The 10,890-nt window shown below is 51.5% G+C and overlaps 1 long non-coding RNA gene across 1 annotated transcript; it reads left to right on the forward strand.

Moving 5' to 3' along the window:
- The first annotated feature begins 1,107 nt into the window (after nucleotides 1–1,107).
- Nucleotides 1,108–6,727, forward strand: LOC109026886 (uncharacterized). Its single transcript, XR_002005940.4, has 3 exons — nucleotides 1,108–1,257; nucleotides 4,672–4,773; nucleotides 6,595–6,727. It is a non-coding gene; the product is annotated as an uncharacterized lncRNA (long non-coding RNA).
- Nucleotides 6,728–10,890: the final 4,163 nt, after the last annotated feature.

The following is a 10,890-nucleotide window of genomic DNA, read 5'->3' on the forward strand; positions in this document are numbered from 1 at the left end:
GTCTTCACCTCATTTGCTTCTCCTCTGTCAGAGATTACACTTCTGTGACACCTGCGGTCCAATGTCTGAACATTGTTGTATATAGTTGGTCTATTTTTAGTTATTTAGGGTGGAATAATAAATGCTTACTCTATCATGGCCAAAGTCTCTGTTGTTTACAGTTCAATGGAGAGAGATACCAAGTACATACATATTGAAATGCAAAGTGCCATAATATCTTTAGAGCAGTAAAGGCAAGCTGTTAGAATTGCTCACAGGAAGAGAAAATTATTTCTACCTCTTGGTTAAGGCTTTTATCACCAAGAAGGCAGCATCCCTACCACACCGACTATATACCCCTAACTCTACATCTCCAGCCCAGATTCTCTCTCTCCTGAATTCTAGACCCCTACACATAACAAAACATTTGATTCATCTCCACCCGGGTATGTCACCAGCACCCCAAACTCCACATACCCAAAACCGAATGCACTCATGTTCTTTCCAAATCATATGGCTTCAGATCCTTCTCTGACATGAGCTAGTGGCTCTTTAAAACTTAGTAAGTTGTCTCCTTCAGCAGAAAACAGTCCCTAACTTCTCCAGCCTTTCTCCACCTTTACCACTGCAGCCCCAGCCTACGCTGGATCAGCCACCATCGTCCCTGTTGTACCCTGTGCCTGTGTTTGGCTACCATCACTTGGGATTTTGTGAGCCCCTTGAGGGACGTTGTGTTCCTTCTACGTGTGTTTTGGGTTGTTCGGGTGCTTAACACATAACAGGGGTTCAATCAACTGTCCTTAAATAAATGGTTCCCTTACAATAGTGATTGACAGATAGTGATTGGATGACCATATGACCCTGTTGCATGGGAAAGAAAAAAAATGAACCTGAGAACATTCTTGGGGTTAATCCCTTAAACACGGGGTCAGCAAACTTTGTCTTAAAGGGACAGATAGTAAATCTCGTAGGCTTTGTGAGCCACACTGCTGTTGCAGCTTGCAAGCAGCAGTGCACTGTACACAAACAAATGGGCATGGCTGTGCTCCAATGATGCCATTTACAAAACAGGCAGAGGGCTGGGTCTGGCCTTCTCCTGCCCTAACCTAAGCCCAGCTGGGCTTCACCCAGCACGCTGTGTACCACTTTTGCTGGGTACGCCCACTCTGCCCGCACCTTGAAACCTGACCAGGTCTTCTCCCACCCCATGAATGTAAACATTTTAACAACTAGCCTGACTGTGAAAAGCCCGGAGAATCCTTCCTACAGGGGACAGTGGTGAGTAGAAAGATTATCGTCAGGTGGGGCCTGTCCTTTTGTGATATCTGTTGCTAATGGAAGCTCTGTGTGTGTGTGTGTGTCCAGACACGCTCAGGAAAACTGCCTAAGCTCTCTGGGCTTCAGATGTTTCATCTGTTGAGGGAACGATCGGGGTTTGTTCCTGCTCCCCAGGCAATGTGTTTGGTTTCTGTCTTCTGTTTTTTATGGCATATTCTCCCCACCACACTCTCACCATGCTCTCCGGTTGTCGCTGCCAAGGATTGCAGAGTCCAAGGCGTGGGCAGGAGCCCCGTCCAGGGTCGATCTCCTGAACTCACGGAGCCGTGGGAATAGACAAGAGACACTATCTGGGAAAATGCTTTGAAAATAAATAAAATGGGGAAAGTCTAGTCCAGATAAAATGTAAAATATTTAGACTTGAGAACAGGTTTCCAGCTCACTGTGGAAGACACTCGGGGCTGGGGGAGGCCTGGGTCCCTCCCTCTGCCCTTCACATCAGTTTGGTCATCTTCAAATGGGAACCATCCCTGTGCTGACCCTGTGGCCTCACCAGGGCTCGAGGTCCAGGGCTATGAATGCCTGTTGTAAACAGCTCAGGGCGGGACACATGGAAACAATTAGAGACTTATTTCCCAGGACATTGGACCTAGAAGCCAGGCCCCAAGACATGAAGCAACGCTTCTGTGTGTGTGTGTGTGTGTGTGTGTGTGTGTGTGTGTGTGTATGTGTGTGAGAGAGAGAGAGAGAGAGACAGAGAAAGGGATTCTGGGAAGGGTGGAAGGAAGTGGTGAGACATGAAACGAAGCTGGACAACAGGGAAGACTCTGGCTAGAGATTTTTTTACCATGAGATGGAGATAGTTGCAGAGGCTCCTGGCTGCCCTCCATGCTCCTGTCCCTCTCTGGCCCCTCAGCTTCCCTCCGGCCTTTCCATTGTTCTTGCAGGTTGCGGCCTCTCTGCCCTCCCCCAACCAAGGTGGAGGCAGGCCCTTGGGTAAGGGGGACTGAGGGGCTTGAGTGATGATGGGCAGAGAAGGGTGACCATCCGTGCCAGGCCTGCGGCAGAATCACCGTTTCCATTTTTAAAAGTCAAATGCCTCATCGGGATCCCCTCCCACCCCAAGAGTCCCTCTATTGTCCATAGGCCATTTGGTAGTTGTTGCTATGGAGACCACAAGCAAAATGGCATGCAAATCAACACAGGCAATAGCAACAGAAAGGGCAAGGAGAAGGGCAGGGGGAATGGGACGGGGTGGGGCGGCGGGACAGTACTTCCCCCCGCAGACTCCTTAGACCCCGATTCCCCCATGGCCAAGGAGGTTCCAGACTAGGATCTAGAGGAAGGAGGAGGACACTGAGATGCAGAGACCCTGCTTCTGGGTGGGAATCAGCCAGGGAACATGCAAAGAGGGGGCCAGGGCCCCTCCAGCCCAGCCTCAAGCACTAGCAATCAATTGGGGATTGAGGGGTATAGGGCATGGAAGATGGGCCTGGCTTTGAGGAAAGCTCCTGTGCAGGGCCAAGCCCCTCTTGGTTTTCAGCCCCCTTGGGATGAGCCATAGAAGTTCGTGCCTCCAAGCCCCCCAAACCTGCCCCACTCAGCTTGCAGGTTTCTCTTTGTCCCCCCAGGGCCTGAGCTCCCCTTTTGACTGCAACGTTTGTGCTGACTTTGAGGTGCAGAGTGAAGCTGGGCTGGTGCCCGCTCCCCACCTGCACACACACCTCTGTGCACGGAGGGAGAGCTGAGCAGTGCTGGAATTCCGAGCCAGGCTGCAGGACATTGTTAGGATCGGGGGTAAGGTGTCCCCCACAAGGACAATGGGAGGGGGTGAGAAATCATCTCTGCTCTGGGCTCTTGGAGCATCGGCCGCCTCCCTGTGTGTCTGGCTATGCAAAGAGGCAGTGGAACAGCTCAATTTTTAAGAGGAAAAACCACAGCCCCTAAGAATATAAATATGTGAAATTGAGGTTTCTTGACTAAAATAAGGACTGATGAGGGAATGGAGATTTTTGGAGAGGACCTTTCCCTTTTCCCTAGAAGTTTCCCAACCCAGACGGATCAAAGAAAGCCACACAAACATACTCCGACTGGCTTCATGGGAACAGTGTCTGGGGACATTCAGTTAAGCTGATTCCCTTGGAGAAGTTTTGTAAGGCGGAGATTAGCACTTAGTGTGGGGACCACTGTCTAACTGTCTAAATAGGACACATGGTGTGCAGAAATAGCTGGAATGCTGCTCTGGGAGGGGCCTGCCCCATCCATTCTGCTTGGGGCTTGGCATTCTCCATGAGCACCCCCTCCCCACCCAGAGCTCTGCATTCCACTGGGGTCTTCAGGCAGCATCTCCTTGCCTGCTCAAGCCTTTCACTGATGCTCACTAAGTGGTCATGGGGCTTGATGGTCACGGGGGCACCTCATGCCTGCAAGGAGACCCTGCTTTCTTCTCGGGGTGTCTCCCCTCCGATTGGCATGACGCTTAGAGGAGTGTGAAGCCAGGTGCTCTTCCCATCACAGAAGACAAAGAGACCAGCACTTCGTTCCTTGCCCTAGGACCTCCAGCGGGGCAGACGTGTCCTGAGCTCAGCCAATCTGATGATCTCCTGGGACACTGACCCCTGAGGAAGTGACTCAAGATGGACAGGAATTGGGCAAAGTCATTCAGGGAGTTGCTGAACAAGCCAGTGAGCATGAGGCCATGGCTGCAGGACGGCTCCCCACACTTCCTCATCTTGGGAGGACCCCTCCCTTCTCCATAGCCTTCCCTCAAACCTCTTTCTCCTACTTCAGCCAGAGGAGCTTTCTGTATCTGCCTCAAGAGCCTCGCAGACCCCCGGTGCCTCACCTTCCATTTCTGTGCCGTTTCTGCACCTTAGCACGAGCGTTTCTGAGGTGCGAGGCCATGTCAGGGATGCGCGGCCCCTGCAACACCATCTGTGGTTCTCAGGGCAACACGTGGTTCTCGGCACCTGGTGTTGCCTTCGGAGGCACAGAGGACGTTCTAGAAACACGAGGGTAAGCCAGGAGAGGCAGCAGGCCACAGGGTCACGGCGGCTCAGACTCTGAATGGGTCCAGGTGCCCTCAGTCCCACCTGCTGGTTTCACGGGAACTGAGGCCTGCTGAGGACACACTGGCCACTGCTGTGTCGGAGCCTCCCCAGAGCTCGGGAGAGCTGTTTGTCTGACGCTGGGAGGCTCTGGAGGGGGCGTGTCTCCCTCTTCACAGTCTCCTCAGCAGCAAGTGGCTCCCCAGAGATCCCCTGGTGCCACCACATACCACTGAGGGGTTTGACTTGTCCTCGGCGGCCCCTGAAACCCGCCACCACCGGCCCTGCTCAGCTTGCAAAGTTCCCTTTCTGTCCCCACCCCCAGCTCAGCTCCCATTTTGACCACAGCATTTGTGCTGACTTTCAGGTGCAAAGAGAAGTTGGACAGGCGCCCACACCTGGCTGGCACGCACACCTGTGTGCACCGAGGGGGAACTGACGAGGACCTGAATTGCCGAGCCAGGCTGCAGTAAGTCATTAGGATCGGGGTGAGATACCCCCACAGGGACAAGGGAGGGGTGAGAATCAGAGGGGTTTCCTTTCTCAGCTAAGAAAGGCCCCAGGGGCAGCCTCTGCCCCACATGGCTCTCAGTACCAGCGATGGGCAGGGTCCCTTCGTTCTCATTGCAGTTTCCCCAGGGCTCCCATGCCACCAGCTGCCTCTTCTAGAAACTCCCCATCAAGCCTTCTCCCCTGCGAATCTTGGTAGTGCCCTTGCTGCCTCTCTCACACCCTCCTGTCCTCCTCTTCCTACAAACATGCTCCTGTCTCCATCCCACCTTGAAGAAACCCTTGGCCGATACTGCACCCACCCATGGTCCCAGGATAACCCCTTTTCTTCTGTAGGCTAATAAAACAGAGAAAGTAAGTGCATCGGGCACTCCAGACCAAAGCAATTTGCAGAATGGAGTCACAGGCTGACATCTAAGACTTTAGCCAGCTGGCTTCAGGCAGCAGATGCAAAGGAGAGGTCATGAGCAGGTCAGGCCCTGGCTAGGCAGGTGAGAGGTGACGGTGACCTTGTCTAGGACGAGGGCCCCAGGAAGCCCTTGGGAACCCAGGGTGGTTAGGCCAGGCCAGTTGGTGAGAGCCTGAACTCTGGAAGGAAAGAACAGGCTGTAGTGTGGACGAGACCATCCCTCCTGCATCATAGCTGCCTTGTAATCCCATCCTCCTGACTCAGGCTGGGCTCTGCATCAGGCACCCCAGAGTCCAGGCACCCCAGTTTGTCAGGCCTGTGTGGGACAGCGCCTGAGCCGGGAGGGCTCCCTTCCCTCCTCTGGGATGCTCTGGCCTTGTCTCTGTCATGGCCATTTATTGCAACTACGCTCAATAAAGGAGGCAGGAGAGGGCACAGTGGCTGTGAAAACATTTGGCTCACGAGGAACAGGAATCCTAACTGGGTGGGACAAGGAGGCGGGTGGTGTCGTGGTTAAAGCACAGGCGTGGGATCACACTGCAGGGGCTCGGATCCCAGATCTGCAACAATGTGGCTGCGATGACCCTGGCTGGGCGCGGTGGCTCAAGCCCCCCAGTCTCCGATTCGCCAGCCTGGCTGTTCACACACAGGGGATGCACCGGCTTCCCAGGCATCCTGGGCACCCCCTCCAGGTGGCATCGGGGCTCGCCAGCACTGAAGGGTGTTCAGCAGCCTGCAAACCAACTGACTCACAGAGCCCAGATAGTGACGCCAAGACCAGCCTCTCCGGGGCCAACATCGGAGCTGGAGAGCTGAGCCAGTGTCATGCCAGTCACTGAGGAAGGCCCCTTGTTGATAAAGACAGGGCATGAATTCTTGGGGGGCTGTTACGTACCTTCCCAAAGGGAGAAAGAAACCCCTTGTTCAGTCACCGCACAGCTGTCTCTGGAGACAGGAGCACAAAGCTGCCTTCTGCCCAGGGCACTGCTTCCTTGGCAAGTGACCAGCAGCTGGGACCGCACGTGCCAAAGGCAGCAGCTGCCATGTTTGACAAACTGGAAGAGAGCTATGTCCAAATTAAATCCCCCCAGCCAGCCTCTGCCATACTCCCTTTGGGGACAGGGGTGGTCGGTCGTTACGCTCGCAAAATTCAAACAGCACCTAGAGTCCCAGGAAATGGGGCTGCTGGCCAATAGAGGTGGGACCCAGGGTGACAGGCCACATGCTCCTCAGAGAGCCAACAGTGTTTCCTGAATTCTGTGGGAATTTGCCAAGGGGACATGGAAGCTAGGATGCCGGAACACCCGCTGGGAGCCTAGTCCTGGGCTGGGGGCTGCATTTATCATTTCGTCCTCACAACTACCATTGCAGTTTCGCCTAACAGAGAAGGAGACAAAACCAACCCGGTGGCCACGTGGCCGAAGGCACAGAGCTGTTGAGTGGCAGCGTGGCATTTGAATTCAGGCCGGTGATGCTGAAGTCCCCAGGTCTTTTTTTTTTTTTGATGCCCACAAAAATGTAACTACTAATAGCCTGTTATTGATGCAGGCCTTACCAATAACATAAATAGTTGATGAACACATATTTTGCTTATGTGTTATATGCTGTATTCTTATACAAAGAGAAGGAGATGTTATTAAGAAAACGATAAGAAAGAGAAAATATATTTAGCATTCAGTTAGCAGAAGCGGATCACCATAAAGGTCTTCATCCCTGTTATCTTCACGTTGAAGACGCTGAGAAGGAGGAGAAGGAGGGAGTGGTCTTGCTGTCTTAGGGACGGTGGAGGTAGAAGAGGCCAAGAAGGTGGAAGGGGAGGCAGCCACGCTCGGTGTAAGCTTTATTGGAAAAAATCTGCATTTACGTGGACTCTCACCATGCAAACCCGTATGGTGCTCGAGGGCCGACTGTATTTCCACTACCGTCATCCGCCTTGCCCAGGGTGACCTGATTCACTGACGGGAGGGTTTGCCTTCCCATGCACGTCGGTTCAGCCTTCCCCTGATGTCATTCTTTTCCTAGTGGCTAACAGGCTGGATGTGCAGTTGGGGACAGTCAGTGTCTGGGGTCTGGTGAGGACCCTCTTCCTGGTTTGCAAAGCAGGAAGATGCCAGGCATCTCTTTCTGTCCTGCTCAGTCAAGTGTGAATCACAAAGCCTGAGTTCAGATCCTCGACCTTGGGCAGGTGAACTTCACTCTTATGAGTCTCAATTTCTGTACCCACAAGATATAGAATATAACGGTACCTATTCCATGGGGCCTTGAGGAACAAAAGAGAGAATGCCTGTAAAACTCCCCACACAATGCCTGGCACAGAAACGCCCATCCACTTAAGAAACATCATCATCATAACAACAATAACAAAAGGAGTGCAAAGGTGTACCATGTCACGAAGCATCTTTTAGCACAGATTATCTCCTTGAAACCTTACACCTCTGTGAGGTACACAGGGCTGATGCTGGCATCCCGGTGTCACAGACCAGGATGTGAGGAGGGAGGGCCCCCTTGGAGAACAGTTAGCCAGTGCCTCCAGCTTGGGGCTGGCCCTTCCCCTCCTCCTGAGCCAGGACTCCCAGGGAAGGACTCCTTCATTATCATCCTCACCCCCCACTGCCTCCCCCGAAGGGCTCCATATTTTGAAATATATTGCCAACAAAACTGAATGTATTAAGTAAGTGTGAATGTGTTTCCCCATTCGTATTAATCAAAGACATATGTATCTGCCAATCACAGTTTCTGAGCAGCAGCCAGCCCCGGGTGGGAGCCAAGGCTTAGGAGCTTTGGCTGAGAAGGGGAGGTTCACCCAACATCTCAGAATCTTGCATACCTACTAAATGCCAGACACTGCTAGAGGTGCTTGGGGTATGTCAGTGAACAAAACAGAGATCCTCAGAGTTTATGTACCAGCAGCAGGGAGACAGAAGAAATGAAAAACATAGTAAATGTTATGTACAGTGTGTTAGGAGACGGCAGATCTAGGGAGACTCGTGGAGCAAAGGAACTGGGGACAAGTTGGCGTTCAAAATAGCGGTTCACGAAAGACCTGCAAAGACATGCCATTCGGGGACTGTCCCAGTCCACTTGCCTTCATCTGGTCATCTGGCTGATCCTCCTTCCAACACGTTCTAAACCCTCTTGTGTCGGGCCCCGTTTCCTGGTTCTCCTTATAACTCAGCTTTGAGAGTCTGCACCACTGCTCTGGCTAGGACTGTCTGCCCCTCTCCTGCACAGTAGCTTAGACCAGGGTCAGCAAATCAGCAAATCATGAGCTTCAGGCAGCCAATCTCCACCTTCCTGACCATAGCAGACATTACTAATCCATCATCGCACTCTGGTTTACTGGACCCTTCCACACCCTCCCAGTCTTTCTCAATAAAAGATTCCAGGAAGCCTCAAGCAATCATTCAGAACTGGCACGAGAAATTAAATCTATTTTCTATCCAGGTTTTAGTCTTTCTCTCTGGTTTGGCTGTTTTTAGCCAACCTGGGTCAATGCCCAGATCAATTAAGCCTGTACCTCCAGGTGTGGATCTAGATTCTACATTGAGACCTGGACACAGTGGGTGCACATGACCTTTGCGTCCATTGCACCCCAGCACCTGGCACAGGGCTCGTGTGCTACTTTCCAGGACACAGTCTCACTGGATCTTATGCCAGTTTCCAGGATGAGTAGGTTTATTAGTCTGGGGGTCATCAAACTGAGGTTCCTTGAAACAGAAGTCGATGCATTAGTTTTAATATTTTAAATGCCGATTGAAAATCTTGGAAGATCTTCACAGGTCTGTCCTGAGCAGGTGCCTGAGGCCCAATTCTTTGTGGAGTAAGCCACTACCTTTGCAGTGACCTAAAGGCACTGAACTGGACAGGGCACCCCCATTGCCCTTTGATCCACATCCCATTCCCCTCTGCAGCATTTCCCAGCACTCTCTGCACTATTCTGCCCTCTACAACTGTGAGTTGCTGTCATGCTGGGAACTGAATGGTCAAGTTAGAATCAGAAAGCCTGAGTTCAGATCCTTGACCTTGGGCAGGTTAACTTCGTTCTTATAAGTCTCAACTTCTGTACCTACAAGATATAGAATATGACGGTACCTATTCGAGAGCATCTTGAGGAATGAAAGAGAGAATCTGCAGGTAAAACTCGATGCCTGGCACAAAAATGCCCATTCAATTAACTAATAATCATAATAACGACAATACATTATCATAGCTTCTGTTAGAGCAATGGCATAGGGCTATGGACTGAACATTTGTGTCCCCGAAAATCCAAATGTCAAAGCCTAGTCCCCAGTGTGATGGTATCGAAGGAGGGCCTCTGGGAGGTCCTTAGATCATGGGGGTGGAGCTGTCTTGCTTGGATTAGTGCCCTTATAAGAAGAGGCATGAGAGAGGTTGCTTCCTCTCTCTTTCTGCCATGTGAGGACAAAACAAGATGACTGACCACCTGCAAACAAGAAAAAGGCCCTCATCAGACACCAGATCTGCTGGCACCCTGATCTTGGACTTCCAGCCTCTGGAACTGTGATAAGCAAATGCTTGTGTCTAAGCCACCAGCCTATGCCTATGATATATTTGTTAGAGCAAGTTTGTCCAACCTGTGGCCCATGGGCCGCATGCAGCCCAGGATGGCTTTGAATGCAGCCCAACACAAATTCCTAAGCTTTCTTAAAGCATTATGAAATTTTTTGGTGATTTCTTTTTTTTTTTTTTTTTAGCTCATCAGTTATCAGTAGTGTTAGTGTATTTTGTGTGGCCCAAGACATTTCTTCCAGTGTATCCCAGGGAAACCACAAAATGAGACACCCCTGTGTTAGGGCATCCCAAACTGACTAAAAGAGGGGGTCATATCATCAAGGGAGTCCTGGCCAGATCCAGCTCAAGTTAGGTTCTAGGTTCCATGGATCCACCAGAGGTCATCTCTCTGGTCCCTGGATGTACGGTTGGACATACTTGGTAGTGGGCAGAGCTGCCATGTTGTTTCTAGGCATGTAGGGAAAGAGCTGTTGTAGAGGCATGGACCAAGTAGAAGCCTCTGAACTAGACCGCTCCCCACCTCTGACCAAGATAGAGGGTGAATCCAGTAGTTTTCCCAAGAAGGATTAACTGCTAGGAGAATGACCCTCCCGCCATAGCAATAAAAAAATAAAATACATAAAATAATTGCTTTCAGACATTGAGTCACAGGTATCACAGGACCCTGATCTCTAAGGGAAAAGAAAAATATAGGGTGAGCCTCGAGATTCTCCCAGCTTATTTCCTGGAGGCAGATTCCAGGCCCCTGGGTAGGGAGGAGAACCCAACAGAGCTCAATAGTCCACGAAATGGAAGAAAAAGGGATTCCTGTTCAGGGAGACTGAGGCAGCAGGAATTTTCAGGGCGGGTCCAGAAGAGATGCAGTGGCATGTGCACACACACACACAAACACACACACAGACACACACACGCATACATGCACACATGCAGACATACACACATGTGCGCACGCACACAGACACACGCATTGTGTGCACACACAAACACACACACAGACACACACATGCATGCGCACACCACACACAAACACACACATGCGTGCACGCACACAAACACACACGCGTGCACGCACACAAACACACACATGCATGCGCATGTGCACACACAACCACACACATGCGTACACACACATAC

Source organism: Gorilla gorilla, chromosome 4 (assembly GCF_029281585.2).
Source record: "Gorilla gorilla gorilla isolate KB3781 chromosome 4, NHGRI_mGorGor1-v2.1_pri, whole genome shotgun sequence".
NCBI lineage: Eukaryota > Metazoa > Chordata > Mammalia > Primates > Hominidae > Gorilla > Gorilla gorilla.